The sequence below is a fragment of the Mauremys mutica genome, chromosome 10, assembly GCF_020497125.1.
Source record: "Mauremys mutica isolate MM-2020 ecotype Southern chromosome 10, ASM2049712v1, whole genome shotgun sequence".
Taxonomy (NCBI): domain Eukaryota; kingdom Metazoa; phylum Chordata; order Testudines; family Geoemydidae; genus Mauremys; species Mauremys mutica.
In genome coordinates this window covers 29,034,270-29,057,376 of record NC_059081.1, presented here as the reverse complement: position 1 = coordinate 29,057,376, position 23,107 = coordinate 29,034,270, and the positions used below count along the sequence as shown (strand labels likewise).

The 23,107-nt window shown below is 42.4% G+C and overlaps 1 protein-coding gene across 1 annotated transcript in view; it reads left to right on the top strand.

Moving 5' to 3' along the window:
- The window catches only part of LOC123343391, a 55,982-nt gene extending 43,170 nt beyond the window's left edge, over nt 1-12,812 (top strand). Inside the window, exon 2 of the transcript XR_006572222.1 lies at nt 12,683-12,812. The gene's annotated coding sequence lies outside the window, so the exon portion shown is untranslated. The remainder of the gene's footprint in view (nt 1-12,682) is intronic.
- The last annotated feature ends 10,295 nt before the right edge of the window (nt 12,813-23,107 follow it).

Genomic DNA, 23,107 nt, shown 5'->3' with positions numbered 1-23,107 from the left:
CTCCTCCTCAGCACCCTCACTCCTGCTTTCCTCCTCCTGCCTTGTTGAACTGGGCTCTGAAGTGTCCAGGGTGGTACTTGGAATGGAGGTGGGGTCGCCCCCCATTGTTGCATCCAGCTCTTTGTAGAAAGGACAGGTCGTGGGGGCAGCACCAGAGCAGCGGTTTGCCTCACGGGCTTTGCAGTAGGCACTCCGCAGCTCCTTCACTTTAACCCTGCACTGCAGTGCGTCCCGGTCATGGCCCCTTTCCATCATGTCCCTTGATATCTGCCTGAGGGTATCGTAATTCCTACGGCTGGAGTGCAGCTGGGACTGGACAGCTTCCTCCCCCCAAACACTGATGAGGTCCAGCACCTCACCATTGCTCCATACTGGGGATTGCCTGGTGCATGGAGGCATAGTCACCGGGAAAGATTCACTGAAAGCACTCCATGCCTGGCTGAGCAAACAGGAAGCGGATTTTCAAAATTCCCAGAGAATTTAAAGGGCGGGTCTGATGGTTGGTCACCTAAGGGCAGGGCAGTAGAGTTCAAATTGATGACCAGAGTGGCTAGAACAGGCATTGTGGGACACTTCTGGAGGCTGATCAGCGAGTATTAACAGGCCAGGGAGTCCACACTGGTGGTGCGGCACTCCAGCAGGGGCGCATCAAACATTATTCCACTTGCCAAGGTGGATTACCAGAAGCACTCTAGCCACGGAGTCAGTGCGCTTTACGTGCCTTGCCAGTGTGGACATGTTGTGAGGTAGGGCACCCGGGGTTGCTTTAATGCGTTCTAACTCGCAAGTGTAGCCATGCCCTTGGAAATAAGAAGTGGTCCAGGGAAATTGCAGTGCATCTGAAGGAGCAGACCTAACTGCTATAACTCAGAACAGAGAGTGCACCTGGGTTCCCCTACCAGCTCTGAGGAAGGGGCATACAAGTCTGATGTAAGGACAGTTGACCTTAAAGCTGAAAATTGAGCCTCAATGACAGGCTGAGGAAAAGCCTGAGAGTTGTCAGAAGGATCTTTTGTTGTGTTACATTTTGTTCTATCAGAAGGGGCGGAAACAAAAATTTGACCTGGCTAGAGGGTTAAGTCCTGAGAAGAGGCAGATTACCTCAGGTCCAGAGTGACCATCAGCAGAGGGTGACGGAGAGAAGAGCTGCTATGTCATGCCTAGCTCACAAGGTAGTGCACCCACAGAGAGTCCACCGTCCACACGTTGATATTTTTTTGCATACTATTAAAATGTATTCTTTGGACAATTTGTGGAATTTAATGTCACCTCAGTTTTTTGTTGTATAATGTTATGAAATATTACTGTAGATTGACTGTATACTATAAAGGTCAACATCAATGAATAGCATACTTGACAAATTTAGCACTGAGGTAAAATAAAAAGAGCTCTTGGTATCATCTACTATTTTTATCATTAATTCTTTGTTTGGTGTATAATAGAAAAATGAGCCTCAAATTACCATATCTCTAGACAATTTTGAGCTTGCTGAGCTTTTGTTGAACAATTAAATGTCACTTGAAGATTTCACATATTTAGGTTTATTTATTGCTGTCACTAAGTTTCCTGGGAAATGAATTATCATCTTATAAGAGAGGAGCCAGTGAGAAGCTAACTTGATGACACTGCTAACTCAGATCATTCAAAGACAAAATGATATTCTTATGTCTTGAAATATTAATGTGACTACAAAGGAATTAGTTATGTCATAGGATTTAAATATTTTCAAGTTAGATGCTGTGCAATTTGAATGGGAGAGAAGAAAGCCAAAATTAAATTAGACCTGCTTAAAAAATTGAGATAGCATCTCTTCCTTTTCCAAGAGTAAATCTATAATTTCACTCACCAATTCTGATGTACCAAAAATAGATTTGTTTTGCTTCTATTTTTATAGTGAGCATAGTCTTACTATTTTCACATGTTGTACCAGATCTTCATTTGGCAAAAACTGGCTTGACTTCAATGGAGCTCTGCCACTTTATGCCAGTTGAGGTTCTGGCCTCATTGAAATGTTTACCTTGCTATTCTTTAATCTCACTTTCTTTTGACATATGAATTGGTAAAAATGTATTTCTTAATTCTTTGAATGGAAGAAGTGTAGCTATAGTTAAAACATAGGACTAAGGACATGCATAACTCTCTGTGTTAGTTTGCACAAATTCAGCAATCTAAAATTTTCCAGACAAAACTACAAGATAGTTTATCACCTCCTCCCTGTATGCTACAGCCTGCCTAAAAGACCCGTGATCCCTTTTAATGCTCAATTTTTCAAATAAATGCAAGGCATCCAGGCTCTGAAGAGTTTGTTGTATTTATAGAGACACAAATATTTGCAAACTGCTTTGAGATCATGGGGTTAAGGGTGTTTATAGAAGTACAAAGCCCTTTATATATTCCCAAGACTGAATAAGTGCCATAAACTCCCCCTTTTTTCTTTTCCTACTTGTGTTAATAACTTTTGAGTTACAACTCCTCAGGCTTTTTTTTTATCACCCAGTTTATCTTCTGAGTGGAAAAATCTGCACTCATTCAAAGCAGGTGCAACCTTCCCATAACATTATATATATATATATATATATAAAATATGGCTTGCTTTAATTATACTTTTTTGGCTTCCCACAAACCATCTGCACATTCCCAGCAGAGAGAACCCTCATCAACACCGCCTATAACGAGCTTTTTTCTTTTTACTTCCAAAGTCCTCCTTACACTCTAATGGTAAAATTAGTTAGCAAGTCAAGGTTGCTAGAGGGTTTCCATTGTGAAGAGAATGGCATAAAATTATATATTTGAGTTTTTGCCCTGTTTCCCCCCAGTTGGACGAATGCAACAGATTCATAAATTGTTGCTCTAGTTAGTACATGCAGACTATGACCCATATACTTCAGGCTAAGTCTGCTATACAGTGTTTCTTATTTTGGAGTGAATTTAATGCTCATAAAAGCAAACAATCAACAAAGGCTAGAGCAGCATGTGGTTTTGTGTTGTTATATAGTTCTGACAAGGTCATAACTATCCATTGCTCCAAAAGGCTCCTCCCATGCCCTATTTCTAACCAGCAGAAAACACTTCTCCTTAAATGGTTTCTGAGAAAATGGACAATTACATGTATTAAATTATACAATAAATCTAATGTATTTTTTGAGATCATTAAACAGGACAAAAGAGTACATCTGATTTTCAGCTTGGCTACTTCCATTCCATTTTGGAAATGTACAGCACCAAAAATGTATTTCCATAACTCTGCATTTTTTCCACATATGAAAGTTCATGCCTACAAACGTACTTGTCTTTAGTTTGTTCATGTTTGTTCAAACCCCATCAATGTACTGGCGTTTTCAGTAATACTTAGATGTTGAAATATTTTGTCTACTTTGAGATGAATTGTTTTTTGATACGTGATTTTTCACAAAGATTTCTGTTTTGATCAGTATTTTGAGACATTGAAAAACGTACCTTTTTTTGTTTTTGACAAAAGGAAGCCAAAAAATATTCTGGATTCAGGTTGTTAAAAAACAATCAGTTTTTGACTTTTCAATGGAGTGTGATTTTTTTATTTAAAAAAAAAATTCTAAAAAATGTTCAAGGAAAAATAAAATTTTGGCCAGCTCTAGTAATGTATCATTTATAAAGTACTACATATTATTAAAGACATAAATGAGCATTGGGTTCCAGTAGAATGAGTTTTTCCTACTGGTAGATCACCTTACTCTTTAACATTGTATCTGGTAGCCGAGTAATTGGTAATATGAAAATAGATTTAGCATAATTAAAATGTTAACTAAATTATTAAGTTGAAGACAGTAGGGTGTCTTCACTGTGAGACTTCTAGTATTTTCATTTTAATGCTAACTATTGTATTCGCTCACACAACGCCCCCATGAAGTCCATTGGAATTTTCCCAGTGAGGACCAAAGATAAAATCCTGCAGCCAAAAAAAGCGCTAGACATAGTAGAAAATCTGAGGACAGAAACTGGAGAGGCTATTTAGAACTCTGCAGCCCCTTGTCTCCATGCCATGAATCGATCCCTGAATCTGTCTCCACAGGATCTTAAAGCAGTGGGGGGCAGGAGCAGGCTGGAGTCATGATGAGTCTGAACTTTGCGGATCCACTGTATACTATAATCCTCTCTGTATGTGGGCATGTAGCAGGTTGTGCCTGTTTCTTTAGCCATGCAATAGTAGCTGCTAAGCTGTTTCAGTGCTCCTGTGAGGCAGGGGGCAAGTCTGCATTCAATCCCTGCTCTGCCCCAACATCTGTTTGTATATCCCAGGCAAAGCCTTTTTACTCATAATTTTCACAAGTATCCAGAACGTCATCTGCAGTAACGACTTCAGGGCTAAGTCCTTATTTTTCACAAGATAGCAGGTTGTTTAATGGTAAAAGGTTTTCTTTACAATTATTGATCCAGTTCATTATTTTAAAATTGAGAAATGCCAGTAACAAATGGGCAAATTCTCAGTCCTTAGCAACATGTAAAATCTGCTCTGATGCTGATAAAAGCTGTATTAGACTATATGGTTGCTTCAACCTCTTCCCCTTACAGCCCCTGCACTCCCTGTCCCACCATCTGTTTTCTGTAAATGAGAGAGACATGGACCTCAAACAGCACAGCCTGAGGGAGAAACTTCTGGTAAGCGCTAAAGAAGTTTGGCCCTTTCATAAAAGTATTTTAAATGGACTAATAGTAATTCATCTTAAAATAGCACATCTTGCATTTCATAACATAGAATTTTACTCTGTGTAGATTGAGCAAATATTTCCTCTCCTGAGGAAAAGAGATGTTACTACAGTTTATCACCAAGATTTCAAAAGATAATGCTGCAAGTAATTTGAAGGAAGAGGTGGAAAAATATGTTCACATTGTGTTGCCTTTCTGTCTTTCAAATGCTGAGGAAGAAAGCAAATAAATTCAAGCTAAAGAAACATTTGTTAAACTTACTATGAAGGATCTAGGCCATGGGCAGTTTAAGAGAACCAACATTATTCATCTCTGAACAAGCATAATAGTGACAATGCTTATAAGGTTTTGACCTAAACGTTGTTTCTGTTAAGTTGAATTATCATGTATCATCTTTGTAAGGTATGAAAAGTGACATTCGGTAATAAATCTCTCAGGGTCTGTTTGTACTCTGACTGAAGTCAATAGGGGAGTTTTTCCACCGGCCTCACTTGGGACAGAATTGGGACCTTGTTGTTGTGTATTTGGTTGTCATGGGTTTTGTTACTATGGCAACTGAGTTAGACTATTAAGGGATAGCTCAGCCGGTTTCAACCGGCTGAGTGAGCTCTCTGTATGTCTGTAAATAAAATGGAGGTTTTGGTTAGCTGCCTGCTCTCTGGCCTCAAGTGATTGCTTCCTACACCGGCTGCCCCAAGGATATAACACTGGCGACGAGGGTGGGATTCCGGTGCTGCTCCAGTAACAGAAGGAAGTAGAAGTCAAGGTAAAGACCAAACAAAGAAAAAAAGCTGCTTGTTTGCACTGACTATGAAAGTGAAACTAAAAATCATGGCTACTCTGACCAGGCCCCTGGAGCCTTTTGATGAGAATACAGAGCAGTGGCATGTGTATACTGAGCGTTTTGAGCTTTTTGGTATTGCAAATGACATTACAGAAGCAAAGAAGGTGCCAATATTCTTAACTGTTGTAGGGGCTAAAACCTACTCTCTGCTACGCAGCTTACTACACCCTGTTAAGCCTGAGACTAAATCTTAGTGACATTGTGGAAATCCTGGGGTCTCATTTCTCCCCAAAACCACTGGTAATTGCTGAAAGATATAGGTTCCACAAAAGAGACCAAAAGGAAGATGAAACAGTTGTACAATTTGTAGCCATTTTAAAAAAGCTAGCAGAACACTGTGAATTTAAAGAGATGTTAAATGATGCCCTGCGTGACAGGTTAGTGTGTGGCCTCTGCAGTGAAGCTATACGGAAGCGCCTACTGACAGAGGCTCAGCTTACATTACAGAAGGCTGTTGATATTGCTGTCTCCATGGAACTGGCTACAAGGGAGGCACAATACATCGGTGTATCCCCTAGGGTGCAAAAAGTGTCACAAGAACCGACCCACAAAACTGTGCAGAGTCAAGAATGTTACCGCTGTGGTAAGCCAGGACACCAGGCATCAGAATGCTGGTGTAAGGACCTGGTGTGTCGACACTGTGGCAAAAAGGGACACATTGAGTATGCCTATAAACAAAAGAAAAAGAGGCCTGTGGTCTGGCCGACAAAAAGAGGAACCTTGCATACCCTAGAGCAGACCCAGGATGATCAAGGTGACACCACCTCACAAGAGGAAGTGCCACTGCATGTTTTGTCTTTGGCAGCAGGCTCACATGAATACTGGGTAACCCCCTTATTGGAGGGCAAACCTATACGCATGGAACTAGACACCGGTGCAGCTGTCTCGCTGGTTCCTGAGACTGTGTATAAGGAAAAGCTACAGCATCTTCCGCTTAAGGCAACAAAAACTGTTCTGAAGACGTATACAGGTGAAGCTGTGCCCATGTTGTTAAGGTGGAGCTCAATGGACAGGCGGCTAAATTGCCACTGTTTGTGGTGAGAGGTGACTACCCAGCCTTAATGGGTAGGTCTTGGCTTGGGAAGATTCAGCTGAACTGGGCAGAAGTGCACCGGATGACTAAAGAAGAAACCAGTCTAACCCCTATACTAAGGAAACATGCTGCTGTTTTTGGAGATGATTTGGGAAGTATGAAGGGAATCACTGTGACATTGAACATTAAACCTGGCAGTCCACCAAAATATCTGAAAGCCCGAACTGTGCCATATGCCATCAGGCCAAAAGTTGAAGCAGACCTGGAGCGCCTGGTCACCAATGGAGTCCTAATACCAGTTACCCATAGCTCATGGGCCACTCCTATCGTTCCAATAGTGAAGAAAGATGGCTCTCTCCGGATTTGCGGTGATTTTAAAGTCACTGTCAACCCAGTGTTGTGTGCAGAGCAATACCCGCTTCCCCGCATCGATGACCTCTTCGCAGGCCTGGCTGGGGGACAAAAGTTCAGTAAGATTGATCTGAGTCAAGCATATTTACAGATGCACGTCGATGAAAAGTCCCAAGAGCTGTTGACTATTGTGACTCATAAGGGGCTTTATCGATACTGTCGCCTACCCTTCGGAATCACATCGGCTCCCGCCCTGTTCCAGAGGGCTATGGACCAGATCTTGTGTGGCTTGTCAGGAGTTCAGTGCTATCTGGATGATATCCTGGTCACTGGAAGAAATGAAGAGGATCACTTAAAGAATTTAGAGGCTACCCTACAAAGACTGGAAGAGTATGGCCTACGAGTTCGCAAAGACAAGTGTGAATTCTTCAAGCCCTCTGTTGAATATTTGGGACACATCATTGATTCTGCAGGTCTTCATAAGGCCCCTGCAAAAGTTAAAGCTTTTGTGGAGGCTCCCCCACCTCGAAATGTAAGCCAGCTGCGCTCATTTCTAGGACTACTGAACTATTACGGGAAGTTCATCTCACAGTTAGCCACACTGCTAAAACCACTTCATGAGCTCCTTGGGCACAACAAGGCCTGGAAGTGGACTGACGCCTGTGATGTTGCATTTAACAAAGCTAAGGATGCATTGTTAAATTCTGAAGTTCTAACGCACTTTGTGATCCATCCTTACCCCTGCAATTGGCCTGCGATGCTTCCCCTTATGGAGTGGGAGCGGTCGTGTCACACATTATGCCTTCGGGAGAAGAAAGACCTATTGCTTTTGCTTCACGCACTCTAAGCAAAGCAGAAACTAACTACGCCCAAATCGAACGTGAGGCATTAGGAATTGTTTTTGGAATTAGGAAGTTTCATCAGTACCTGTTTGGGCGAAAGTTTACTCTTCTTACAGACCATCGACCTCTGACATCAATTTTTGGACCCTACACAGGCATTCCCCCATTAGCTGCTAGTCGTATGCAACGTTGGGCATTGATACTTTCTGCACACACATATGAAATCAAATATCGGAAATCCACTCTGCACGGCAATGCAGATGGCCTCTCAAGGTTGCCTTTACCGGTCAAACATCAAGATAGTGGCCAAAAGGAAATCTTCTACTTTGAACAGGTAGAGAATACACCCATCACTGCTACTCAGATAAAGAAGGCAACCCGCATTGACCCAGTATTATCCCAAGTTATGGACCTGGTGATGCATGGAAAATCTCGACAAACCTCTCCGGTCTCACCCGACCTTGTTCCCTACATGTCCAGGCGGACTGAGTTATCGGTCCAATCTGGTTGTTTGTTGTGGGGGAGGCGTGTCATTATTCCACCACCCCTGAGATCACAGATGTTAGAACAGCTACATTCCGGTCACTGTGGAATAGTGCGCATGAAGGAAATTGCACGAAGCTATTTTTGGTGGCCTAGATTGGACAGTGCTATTGAAGAGAAGGCAAAAGCTTGTATGTCATGTCAGGGTGTAAGAAATGCACCCCAGTGGGCACCCCTACACCCATGGGACTGGCCTGAAAACCCGTGGCAACGTATTCACGTTGACTTTGCTGGCCCCCTTGAAGGAAGCATGTTCTTGGTGGCAGTAGATGCCCATTCTAAATGGCCAGAAGTCTCTATAATGCAGTCCACTACTGCAGAGAGTACTATCCAAAAACTACGAGGACTCTTTAGTCGTTTTGGTTGCCAGAACAACTTGTGAGCGACAACGGACCGCAGTTCGTCTCTCAGGAGTTTCAAAATTTTATGAAGGCAAATGGGATACACCACATCACGTCAGCACCATATCATCCGTCCACCAACGGATTAGCTGAAAGATTTGTGCAGACAATAAAAAACGCTTTGAAATCAGCAAAGGGACAACACGCCATTCAAAAGCGTCTGGATGCCTTCTTACTTTCCTATAGAAACACACCTCATGCTACGACCCAGGCTTCCCCAGCCTTTCTAATGATGGGACGACAGCTGCGCACTTGCTTTGATCTGCTGAAACCTTCTGAACCCAGACAAACTGTGCAACATCAGCAGCAATATCAAGTCATCAGATGGGCACCCAGAGCCAAAGACCGAACCTTTAGCCCAGGACAGCCAGTTTTGGCTCGGAATTATACTTCCAGAGCTAAATGGGTCCCGGCCACAGTCATCACTCAAACAGGACCTGTTTCCTATACAGTCCGGACTGCAGAGAATCTTACCTGGCGGCGACATGTAGATCAGCTGTTGCCAGGTCATGCCAGTCTTCAGGACCCATCTGCAGTTGAGGGGTCTGACTTCACCCCTCCTGGTGAGACACCGAATCATGAGGCACCTGTTCCTGACTGTTCTCCTCCATTACTGCCGGCAGCTGAGATACCCCTTTGCCCAGCACGAGCTGATACCACCTCCTCACCTATTCGTGCTGCGGACCTTGAGCCCCTAGTACTTTCGGGTGCAACAACACCAGAAGTTCGCCGTAATCCACCTAGAGACAGAAGGCCTCCTCATCAGCTGGATCTTTAGTTAGGGCGAACCCACGGGTATGGGGCAAAATAATCCCCAGGGTTTAGCCGGGAATGGAGGCAGTCTACCCTCCTTCTCTAGTTTAGTGTGTGTTTTATTTAGGGGATGTTCTTATTAGGGGGGGAGGAATATGTTGTGTATTTGGTTGTCATGGGTTTTGTTACTATGGCAACTGAGTTAGACTATTAAGGGATAGCTCAGCCGGTTTCAACCGGCTGAGTGAGCTCTCTGTATATCTGTAAATAAAATGGAGGTTTTGGTTAGCTGCCTGCTCTCTGGCCTCAAGTGATTGCTTCCTACACCGGCTGCCCCAAGGATATAACACTTGTATAACAATGCATTTATTTCTCAATAAAAGATTAATAGAATAACGTTTTTAAACTGTCATACTTCTAAAGTCAGCTGTATTTTAAGGCAACACATAGCTCAAGTATTTTGACTAAATATTCCCATCATCTTAAAACATACATTCTCAACATATCATGCTGAAACACCCTCCAAAAGTACTCTTCTCTGAATGCCAAAAAACTGAGTGGCAATGGGGATCAAATGAAGCTGTGTGATGTCTTTCTGTGTGAAGCTTGAGCAGGTCTAGGATTCTGAATAAAGTGGGTGTATATAAATGTATGAACTAATATTCAAATTCGTCTTTATGGAAGAGTGAATTAAATTATATCAAATACTTCATAAGTAATAAGCTTAGAGATCTATATCCTTACAAAATGACCCACTGGAATTTCTATCTCTTGGTTCTAGTCACATTTTTGGTGAACTCTAAGGCCTCTATTCAGCAATGTATTTAATGTGTTGTAACTTGAACCAATGTGACTATTCTGGTGAGTAGTCCCATTGACTTCAGTGCAGTCTCTCAAATCTGCACATGCTTAAGTACCTTACTGAATCAAGGCCTTACTAAATAGAGATTTTTCAGTCTGTTGCCATGGCCCTGATGCTCTTTCTCTTACACTGGAGAAATAGTTGGGCATAACTACTTAGACGTCAATGGAGTTACATTGGTGTAAAATTGGTATGATAGGAAAATGGGCTTCTTGTTTCTTAAAAGGATAAATCATGGAATTAAATAGCTGCATTTCCAATTTTCAGAATGTAGCAGTTCCCTAGGAGTGGAGCTTCAGAGGGTGCAATACCAAGGGACTTAATTGACCTCCCATTAGCAGAGAGTTTGTTAGCTAGAATTCAAGACAGAGGGTTGCTGTGTACTAGATGTGGTCATGATTGTGGCATGTGTTACGGTATCCAGTTAGTGGAGAGCTAGGCCAATGACAATGTAATCTATGCCAAATGATTGGGCCCAGGGAGTAAATATTAGTCTGTACCAGAAATTTCAAATGGCATACTTGCTATTTCCCATTCCAAAGGCCACAAATCAGTGAAAATGTATTTATTTTGTTTCATACAGGTGAAGCTATTTATAGCTGCAATATCAAAGCAACTTTAAGTACCAAAATTTGTTTTTTATTAAAAAATACTGCAAAGATATGGACCACTAAAAGTGACAAGTCAGCATTTTGTGCAATGTGAAAATAGTTCTCAGTACTTTTACCATGGTATTTTCCAAAGCTAACATCATAATTTAATTTTCAGTTGCCTACATCGTTGTAATTAGTTTCAGATCCAAACAAAATTTTGTTAATTTGTAGGAATTTTGTTTCAGTAACATTCTGAATAGTGTCTCCTCCAAAGAGAGGGGAAAAAATTAAACTCTATTCCCAATCTTTGGACAGATGGGGGACTATTGCTCCCTTCCTGCTTCTGTACTTAAGGACACCAATATGGTCATATTTAAAAACATGGCTATCAATGACAATTGACAAAAAATGTTACCACAATATTTACAATATCCCTCAGCAGAGGCAATAACTAAGTATATTATAGGACATACTGTAAATAACTGAGTTGAAGCACTGGCAAAGTTAAATGGTACCTTTGTCATCTGAGTGGTTAGCTGGGGTTCTATGGGTTGTTTTTGTTAGGAGAAATTGATGATGGAGCCAGGTATCTTTTGAGGTAGTCTCATGTATTTACAAAGAGCATACAAAATCCTGTATCTTTGAACACAGGAGGAATGAAACAGGAAAGAATTTCTTTGCTCACAGCTCCAAGCCTCTATCAGCCAGCATTCAGCCCATGTTCTCGCGCTCTGTGCTTTTTCTCAGGGCCATGATCTCAATGCTTGTTCAACCCGTGTCTGCTTCTTTCTGTGGTGCTTCTCCTGTCCCTCTCTCTCTCACATACAACCCCCCCCCCACTAAAAACAATACCCAGCCAAGTCTCTCTCCTACATAGTTCATTCCTCAGTAGTCTCGTGCCTTTGTTTTGGGAGGTAATGTGCCTGTTTCAGGTGAAGACTACCTTTTATTATATAAAAAGATGTAACTTATCTTAAATGAATGGTGGTGGTCACACCCACCAGCTCCCTTGACATTTCTCAAGTGCAGCATAGTACTTTCCTTCCTGAAGATTTGACAGGTCTGAAAGGAGTCTGCAGATTATTTTTATATAACTAGTGTACATAAAGACACGCATTTATTTTCATACATCTGTCCTAGAGAACAGCAGATAAAGTGGCAATCTTCCAATAGTCTTCATTCTGTGTCTCAGCCAAAAATTCACAGCAGAGCACATTACCTCCCCCTCCCACAATCTATCCCCCATAAATCCACCCCCCCCATCTATTACCTTTTTCATAGCATGCAATTTTGCCGAGCCTTTTTTAATGGTTCATTGTTGCAAATGTCCTATACTGTTAAGTGATTCCTGTGCTGCAGACAAGTCAGAGGGACTAATGGGCTCTGCAGTTTCTATTATGCTGACAGACCCCAAAAACAGATGTTAACAAATCTGTTTGTGGTCAGCCAGATTGTTTTTCTTTCTGGATTCCTGGTCACAGAAATCAACCAATGTTTTTTAAAACTTATTTTTATTGTTTGCATGGTGAGTTTTTAACATAGCATGGATACAAATGTAATATACAGTGGTCCTTCTTAGAATCTTACTTTGTTTTTGCCGTTGCTGCTCTTGTGACTTTTGGCTCTATTTAGACAGCAGTGGAAATGTTATACTAATAATGCTGAATATAGATTTAGGAGCCTAACTTTAGCAAACTTAAATTAAAAACTTTCAAAGTTATTTTATTATGGTTGAGTTATTTGTTTAACTTACATCTTCACTTGTGTCTGATTTAAGGATCCAGAGTTGGCTCCAATGCCAAAGCATCCCATGGGGTCAAATGGTGTTACCAAGCCTGTTTCTCCTCTTCCTCCCCCCACCAACAACTCTACCCATGATCTTCAGGAGATCCTAGCAGATTAAGGGGTAAGTTTGCAAAGAACCATTGGGGAAGCTGAGGTTGGCCTTGGATATTTCTCTCTCTTTTGTCTCTGTATCGCAAGTACTAATTCTCTCTATCTTTTGCCATGCACCTGCATCAGAACCGCAATGGATTCAGTGCGGCCTGTGTTGCTAAAGGTGGGGAGGCCTTTGTCAGTAAGCAAGTGAACTGGTGTGCAGCTGGCACTAGATGGTTCCCTTCTGGCTCTTCCATTCCTATTCAGATTCACCACCTATTTTAAGTTTTCTAATTATTTTCCATTCCTGGGGGGAAATATGGGGTTTGTACTTTTTGAAGACCTATTCTAACAGTCTGCATGTTTTGATTAACACAGTGATCAATGGGTGTGAGTTTTGAGAGTATCGGCATAAAAAAGTAATATTTTAAAACCAGACTTTAAAAATAAGCAGTCAGCTGTAGAACCTTGAGATCTCTATCAGGTAGAATATCCCAGCAGAACGCCTAGGTCAGCAAGATGTTGTTCAATGAACTGTTGGTATGGGTGACAATGGGTGTGTAAGGACAGACATTTGCTTGTTTGCCTATAGCAACAGAGCCCCTAGAGCCAGCTCTGATATTTGTATAAGGAAACAAGTGTTATTTCCTATCTAATTAAAAGTTTGTGTGAGATTTGTAGGATTTGTGTATGCAACAACATGTGTGATTTTTCTTATTTATTATGCAAGTAAGTGGTGCAATTCCACAACAAATCAGATAATTATAAACAAAAGGCTAGTAAGTCACATCACAGTTCCTTTATTCATGCAAACAAGATGGTAAGATGATGTGTGATAAATGCCTAGATAGTGTTGCATGTACAGTCACGGTACCTGTGCAAGTAAACTAAGCATATAATTGCCAGTGCATATCTTTTCAATTTTGAAATGCAGCTCTTCGATGTGTGTTATGCCTTCAATGTGTTTTGATAGTAATGTAGTGCTCTATTGCTTGCAAGCAGTGGTGTGGGATATTTCTGCACTGACAATAATGGTAGTGCTCTTTGACTGAAGTCATGTCTGCTACTCAAATTTAAAAAGTCACAGTGAAGAATGAAGGTTAAATACTTCTAGGTTGTCAAACTCTGTGCTTGTTCATTGCTTCAGTAATACTTTATTTCTCTACATCTATCATTTTGCTCCATAATATAGTCTTGTACAGAAAAATTAACTTTTTAAAATACAAAAGACATTCTGAAATACGAACAGAGCTTGAACGCACTGCAGAGCCCAATATGATAAATATGAAATGGAAAGTAAATAATGAGACATCCTGATTGGAAAATTATATTTTTATTGCACAGATCTGATTGTAGATTCAAATGCTTTATCAGCTTTGCATGACATTCATTCTTGATATTTTTATCTCTCACTACTATGTGCAAAATTCTGCTGCCCCTTCACTGGGAAAAGTGGGAAAAGGGACTTGACTTGACTGATGTGGTGACATAGGTGTTGGTCCCAGTACAGGATTGGCATCCTCTCATACATTAGGATGTGGTGCCATTGAGCCTATCCAATGATACTCCATGCTTGGGTTGGAAACACATACAAGATACTGCAACTTCTGTGCTCATGCTAGCATGTATCAATAGGTGATGGACTCTCCAGTGCTCCTTTTAAAAATATTTTATAACTAGCACTAGAGTGAGCTGTTCCCTAGCACTCCCTAAGACGTTCTTTCTGCAGCTATCCAGCTCTGCCTACCTCCTTCAGCTCCATGCCCCTCACCGACTGCCTAGTGCCACAGAGAAGACAGAAGCTACAACTTCTGGTTAAATGAAGCTGTGCTTCAGCAATGCAATTAAGGTGCTGTAATAGAGATTTCAGTTCCTTCCAGTGTAGCAAATCATTAAGACAGGCTTTATGGTACTGCCATTACATTATCAGGATTTGATTCTTCACTCTGTTTCCAAGCAACTCCCTCATTGGTTTCAATGGACAATTTGCTTTTAAATGCCAGCACTGGGTCTTTCAGAGGAAAATGTTCATTGGCACCTTCCCTTAAAAAATGGCAGCACATTATAATATTGCCATGTTTTATATTAAAGTGGAAGATGGCATTTGCCTTACTTGGATTATGAATACTATATAAAAGCACTGAAACTCACTTGTATGTTGCGTGTTTGAATGACCCCAGTAAAAGTGGACACAAATTTTACTTTAAGAAAAAATCATTATTGATGAGAGATGGGCTCCAGTGCAGAGGCCAAGCAAAATGGCTTTGTATTGGGGAACTGGTGGATGTTGGGACGGAAGCAAGATCTAAATCAGGAGCCATTGCACAGCTTAGCTGCTTCCACACCACAGCTTCCAGCTGATCAAATTGATCTAGATAAAAGATAAACTCAGATATTTGTCTGGCTGAACCTGGGTTTTCTCAGAGAATCATTAAAGTTTAGGAGACTCTTGGTTTTATTGTTTCACATTTTTACTTGTCCCTGCATTTCCGTGTGTTGCCTGATGCAGGAAGTAGCACAGAAATAATGCAAGATAAAACACTCCAAATGCAGTTTTGGTGTAATGAGTCTATTAGGAGCTGTATCCACTATTACCAAATCTCAATTCGGCCCAAAGTGTAGATAGACATTCATTTGACTGAAAGGAGACAAGGATATAATCTGAGGACTTCTTGGATCTTTTTTAGAGGTTCCCTATGAAAAGTTAAATTTTCAAAGACTAGAAAGATATGGAGGAGATGTTTAATATGCTGTAAAATATCTTGTAAATCTTCCCTTTGGGTGTAGGGGAATTATTTACAAGAATAATAGTCCTGTCTCTTGGGTGAATATGTATATGCATTTTGCCTTGTATGTAACTGCATTATTTGAAGTGACTTAGGTTTGATCCAAAGCCATTATAATCAAGGGGAGTCTTCCTATTGACTTTGAAAGCCTGGAAAACTGTCCTGGAGAGGAGAGATGAAACTGATAAGATTCTTCCAGCTGGGCAGCTGGAAAACCAATAAATTCTGTTTTGGTTCAATGCACAAAAAAAGTCACCATTATGGTTTTGTCCTGAATTGAGACATGTTTTCCAAAATCTTCAAATTTTCCACAAACTGGAAACTTTATTTCCTAATCAGCTCTAGCTGAATTGGTGCCTATTCTGGCAAAGATCTACTTTAACCAGCATGGCAGAGTCAATACAACCAAATAGAGGGGAGCTGGATTTTATTCCAGCTCTCATAATTAAAAATGCTATCTGATCCAATCATACATCTTTATTACCAAAAATGTCATTCAAAAAGAACTGTTTTATTTTCAGATGCCAGGATTAGTTTGCAAGGCTGGCAATTAAATACAATTTTACTTATAAACTAACCTGAAATTGAACCAATGACAGATAGTTGATGTCTAAATCTATAGTGCCAGTTTGAGAGTCACTTTTCAAAGTTTAACCATGTTTTAAACATTCTTAAAGTATCTTGATTTAATTTTTCATGGCTGTCTTAATATCTATTAGTTAATATTTTCCAGTTGAGCTGCAAACTATATTGGGTTTTATTAGCTAATGTTTTCAAAATGATCTGAAGATGAGAAGCACTAAGCAATATTATTAAATGAGTATTGTGCTCTTACAAAATTGATTTTGACCTCAAATACATTGTGTCTAAAGAACTATTAATATCCATTCCAGTTTTGTGGATTTTTTTAAATGTACCAACAAAGTTGTAAATTACAACAATTCTCTATCTTTTTATTCTTATAATTTAGGAATGGGTAGAAGAATCCAAGGAGGCTGTTAATATTTCTAAAGCAAATAATGTAGTAATTCAAATAGATTAAAAAAAACCTAAAGTATATTCCTGTTAGTAAATGTAGTGAGTAAACTCTTTTTGGTAGCAAAGCCAGTCTTCTGGACAAAGACCCTTGAATACTAAGTTATGAAATAGTGGTGCACAATTGTAGCTGTAGTGACATATTTGGTATCAATACATTAATCCAGCTAAATTTGCAACAGCTAAGTTTCCAGATATATTGATTTATTAAAGTAAAGTACGTAGACATCAGGGTTTTCAAAAAGCCTTCCCAGTATCATGTAATATGATGTCTGGTATACTGAAGACAAAGGAAAAGCTGCTTGAATGTTTTTGCTTAACAAGAATATTTTGTTTCCTCACTGAATGAAAGAGTATCGGTAAGCCTGAAGATTTTGATCCAGAAGCGTGATAGAAGGATGGGAGCTTGTTGGTGCTTAAAATGGTGACAGAATTGTAATGATTCAATGTAGTTCAGACAGTGATTTGTATTGCTAAAGCTCTTGAATGAAGTCTTTCTCAGTCCCTGAGAACAATGGGGAGTATGCTGTATTGAAATGAACCCATGGGATAAGATGGCCAATTAATTGATTGGAATCTGAGTTTTATAGTCTGCATTCTAAGTGCTGAGACAGAGCATGTTTTAAGACTATGGCTAATGTGGATTATATAAATTCTAGTACCATAAAATATCCACACTACAAAAGTAGGAGCTCATCCTCCGAAACAAATGACTGCTTTCATTTAAAAGGACATGAATATGATTTAACATTTCTTTCAGATCTGCTTTATTGCATTTTGGGGGCATATATCTATTTTGTTGCCAGTGTCAAATTATCCTGCAAGGACTTTGAAATATATGAAATGAATAATTAAAAATACATTATATTTTTCAGTTTATGAAGTACTAGCGCACAGGGAAAAGAAACAAAGCTGGAAGTCCTGTTCAAATACAAAATGCATACAGAGATTAACTTAACTGTTGCATCACATGGTCTCCCAAAAGTTTGGGACAGCTTGCCAGTGCAAGGAAGTTTCGCGCCCTAGGCGAAACTTCCACCTTGTGCCACCTCCCACCCATCTAACCCTGCCCGCCCCCGCCCCAACGGCAGCTAACTACGCACACTTGCACCACCCACCAGAGGAGCCCCCCCACGACAGCTAAACCTGCCCTCCGCAGCAGCTAACCCAGCCCGCCACCCCTCCCACCTGGGGAGCCCCCCCCCCACAGCAGCTACCCCCTCTCCAGCTCACCCCGCCTGGGGAGGCCCCCTCATTCTGCGGCAGCTAACACCGCTGAGGGAGCCCGCCCCACCTCACCTCCGCTCCACCTCCTCCGCTGAGCACGCCGGCGCTGCTCTAATTCTCCTCCCCTCCCAGGCTTGCGGCGCCAATTGGAGGAGAATTAGAGCGGGGGCTGTGTGCTCAGCGGAGGAGGCAGAGTGGAGGTGATCTGGGGCGGGGAGCGGTTCCCCTGTGCGTCCCCTCCCGTTACTGCGGGCGGCCCTCTCTGCACCCCCCTGCCCCAGCTCACCTCCACTCCACCTCCTTGCCTGAGAAGGCTTCTAGGCACCCTCAACCACTAGGCACCCTAGGCAGCCGCCTAGTTCGCCTAGTGGTTGCACCGTCCCTGTTTGTCTGTCTCTTCTCTTCCTTCTCCCCCAGTTCTTCCCCCGTCCAAAGGGAAGAGAATGCAAAGGTGGGGCTGAATTTTAGGAGTTATGCTGAAGGAGCCAAACTTGAGTATTGGTTATTTGGCATGCAGGCCATTTAACACTGCACTTGACCCAAATAAATGCCTGGTTTTTGAGGGGAGGGGAATTAGTCCCCCCCGCATTAAAGTTAGGTTAATAAAGTTTCAGCCTTCTGCTTTAAAATCAGTCTCTGTGTCTGTCCAATTCTCATGCATGACCTGATCAATAGGTGGCTAATGTGAAAGCCCAACATCTGTTTCACTGATTGGATTACCCCAAAATGTACTGCTAATAGACCTAGCCAGCATGACTGCAGATGCTTGCTTTTTGTTCTCACAATCTGTAGAAAAAAGTCTGTGTTCTCAATACCAAGAAGTGGTAAAATATTTTTATTTTCATCATTGAGGAGCTTGTGCATAAATTTTAGGGTAAAAATGTTCAGCTATTTAAAATTCTTTTAAGTTTGAGAAAATGTGGGTTTACTACATCATCTTTGGTCTAGCCAGTTCATTTTAATAATAAATTAATTTTGAATGAGTCTCTGTCACATTGATATCAGGTCTTTATATAAGAACAGAATCAAGTAGAAGAGACCAAAAATAAACTTTACACACAACTTCTCAGATTGACTTCAATTTTCTCTGCACATCAATTATAAATGACTATGCTGATTTTTAAAGTCTTTAACTTACTGTAGCTCTGTGTGAACTCTCCAGTAACCATTAGGATGATTCTTCCTATGGCTCTTGCTGCATAAATTAGCCCCAGCAAAGAACTGAAGATTGTTCTGGCCAGATCCTGCTTTGAAGCTGTCATCTCTCACAGGGATGATCTGGCCTTTTTAAAGAGAGAACTCCTCACTCAGCCATCTTGTTGTCACCTCCACTGTGGGGGCTCGGGGAGGAGGTGACTTGAGGTATTTGTTAGCACGATGGATGATGCCTTTCCAAAGATTGATATGCCTTCACTTTCCATATCCTCCAGGACCCAGAGTGAGCTCCAGGCTCTCTTCCATACCAGCATGGAAATCTCAGCAGTTCTGAGTTCGTCATTTCCACAACATGAGCTGGTTTTCCTAGATGTGATGCTGGTGAGGGACTTGTGGAAACTGCCAGCCTCCAGCAGGTCATGTGACTCGTTTGTGGGATCCTTGGTGGGTTCTCTCTTCTGAGCTCTTCAGTCAACTCCAAGATTGAGGTAGAGAATTGGCAGGGATGTGGCTCTCAGTTGACAAGTCTTCACCTCATCAAATCATCCCATCTTCATAGCTGGTAGGCAGTGTTAGGGAGGATACAACTCCCAGAAAAATGGCCTTTTTAGCTGTAGATAAAATAAATGGCTACTTTCCCTTACAAGATTCCACATTCCACACCTCATGGTAGATCAGCTCATCTGTCTGTGTTCCCCAGAAAGCAAATGGAATTAGATTGTAAATACACTGTGTAAATCCCAGCTATGCTCTCTGCAGCAACTAGCATAATAAGAAAATAGAAGATACTAGGACGTGACTAATGAGAGCCCTGGGTCATTCTATGAAAGGAAGGGCTGGGGCAGGTTTAATCATTCTGGTGGTATTTTAATATTCTAGTGACAGGTAGAATGTCTCTGGGACTTTCCTACTCATCTTAAAACTGAATAACCAGAAATAGAAGTATTCTGTACTCTACTACCACTGAGGAGTGAAATCCATTTATACTATTTTACTTAAAAACTTTCCCAAGATCACAGCAAGGAACTGAGAGTCAGGAATACAACCCAAGTTTCCCTGCTTTAACCACTGGTCCATGATACTGCTCCTACATGCCCTCCCCTCCAAATAATATGAGCTCATGCCTGTTACCCTTGCCACTTCTATTCCCTTCATCTATCTGCAGAGGATGTTCTGTACCCAAAACTCCTGAGCAGTCATTCCCACACTTTAACAACTTGTGAACCTCTTTCACTAAACTGTCAAGTCTCGCAAACCCCCTCCTGAAAATTAATGTTTCCAGGGATTTTCTCCTTTACCTGAGTATAAATTATAAAAGCAGTGATCTTGGAAATCTGTTTTATGACATGTTCATTACACACTATTATTAATTATTATTTATCATTACAGTATTTTATTATGAAAATGGCAATGCTCTTCCAAGATCTCACTTTCATAGCTTGTATCACTTTGAATAAACCTGTTATAAGACATGGCTCTTATGTTTCATCAAGGAGTATCAGATGTGAAACAGCATGAAGGTATTTAAGAAACCAACTCAAAGGGTTCCTCCTACAGAAGCACTCAGATCTTGAGCAGTCCAGGCAAACAATGCATGTTACAACAAAGCTTAAACTTGTTCTTCATAATAATTTTAAAAACCATACTAGCTGCCTACTGAATTTTAAAAACAGCAAAAAATATCCACCTCCCTTTCCATTTCTTATAAGGAGTCTTAAAGTTTAAATCTCAGTGTGATAGATATGCTTGATTTGATCTGCTTAGCTCTTAGAAATCCAGGGGCTCCAGGCTGCTGGCCCCATGTTGCCCAGGGTCCCTAGGGACAGCTCTGGCTGCCATTAGGAATTTTTTTCCCCCCGAGAACCCCCTGTAACATTTTGCGAACTCCCAGGGGTTCACGAACCCCAGTTTGGGAACCACTGCCTTAGAGTATATTCCCAAAACAAAACGCTACATTAAGTTGTAGTTACAGTTGAATACATATTGATAACATAAGGGTTAAAGCATTACAGGTATGTTATAATTCTCCCCAAAAACAAGTCTGTCTTCCTCAGGAGATAGGGTTGCCAACTGTCTAATCTCACAAACCCGAACACCCTTACCCCGCCCCTTCCCAAGGCCCCTTTCACTTCATCCTCACCTCCCTCCATCACTTGCTCTCTCCCCCCCACTCACTTGCAGGGAGTTGGGGTGCTGGACAGGGTGCAGGCTCTAGTCTGGGAGGTAGGGCCGAGGGGTTCTGAGTCTAAAGGGGCTCCGGGCTGAGCCTGGGGTAGGAGGTTGGGGTGCAGGTTGGGGTGGGGCCTTTGGGAGGGAGTTTGGGTGCTGGAGGGGGCTCAGAATTGGGCAGGAGATTGGGATGAAGGAGGAGGTTCAGGGTGTGGGCTCTGGGAAGGAGTTTAGAGGCAGGAGGGAGCTCAGGGCTGGGACAGGGTTGGGGTGTGGGAGGGGGTGCAGGATGCAGGCTCCAGCAAGACAGTGCTTACCTCGGGTGGCTCTCGGAAGTGACCAGCATGTCTGGCTTCTAGGCTCAGGGGCGGCCAGGCAGCTCTGCATGTTGCCCCTGCCTGCAGGTACCGCCCCTGCATTTCCCATTGGCTGCAGTTCCTGGCCAATGGGAGCTGTGGAATCAGCACTTGGGTGGGGGCAGCACACAGAGAACCCCTGGCCACCCCTCTGCCTAGGAGCTTGAGAGACATGCCAGTCACTTCTGGGAGCCACATGGAGCCAAGGCAGGCAGGGAGCCTGCCTTAGCCCTGATGCACCACTGACCGGACTTTTTGCAGCCTATTAAAATCTTCCAGATTGTTTTCAGTAGCCACCAGGAGATTGATTCTGGGAGACGCCTGGCCATTCTGGGAGGGCTGGCAACCTTATTAGGGCATGAATAGCTTAGTGGGTTGAGCATTTGCCTACTAAACACAGGGTTGTGAGCTCAATCCTTGAGGGGGCCATTTAGGGATCTGGGGCAAAAGTCTGTCTGGGGATTGGTCCTTGTAAATGGGCGGTACTCACCCCTGCGGCGCCTCCTACTGGTTACTCCGCAACTTAGCTCTTTTTCCAGTCCGGAGCACCCTCTGCAGGCTGGTGATCCACCTGCTTTACTCTCGGCCCCGTGTCCCTCCCTGGACCCGGTGCCCTTTTAACTATAACGGGGTCTCCCCCTCTCAGGGGAACCCCCACCCTACCACGCTATCCCCACTTGCCTCAGAATGGCTACTGCTCAGTCACTATCGAGCCCCATATCCTGGGACAGACTGCAGTGTCAGCCTTCTCATCACCGGCAACTGGGTTCGGACCTGCTGCTTCGCCTATCCTTAGGTTGCCCCCTGCAAACCCCAGTACCTCTTAGCCCCGTGCTAGGCCGCAGGCCTGGGCCTTTCCTAGGCCTGGGGCTTTCCTAGCCCCTCAGCCTTTTCCCCATCCTGCTTCACCCTAGGTACTTATCTTAACATCTAAGCAGCCAGGCCCATCTCTCTCTAACCACAGAGAGAGACTCTCTGGCTTCCTGGCTGCTCTGGCCTTTTATAAGGCCCTGGGCTCAGTTTGGGGCGTGGCCCCCAGCTGCCGCCATTTCCCCAATCAGCCCAGCCAAAAGCCCCTTCCCAGGGCTGTTTTAAAGCCCCAAAGGGCAGGAGCGGGTAGCCAGCCCGCTACAGTCCTGCTTTGAGCAGGGGGTTGGACTAGATGACCTTCTGAGGTCCCTTCCAACCCTGATATTCTATGATTCTATGCTAAATCTTAAAAAAAAAAACCCTCCAAAAATCTGAAGTATGGAAATGTACTGTTCACTGTCAGTAGAATAGCAAATGCAAATTGTAAATGATTTTCACAATTCTATGAACAGCTGGAAAAATAATTCTACTTTTCCACACAGACCAGCTTGTTGCACTGGTGCTCAGTACAATTGGATGTACAAGGGTTAAATTGCATTTAATGACAAATCCTGTTTCCGGTATGCAGCATGAACAAGTGGCTATGCTGTTTGACATTTAGGCCAGTTGGACTGGTTTTAGGACTGTTCAAGTATTTGTTTGCACTCCCCTTCCACCCCACTTCCAGCATGGGAAAATGTTCCTATAGCTGCTGAGCCACTTCCTCCTCCCACCAGACTCTCTATA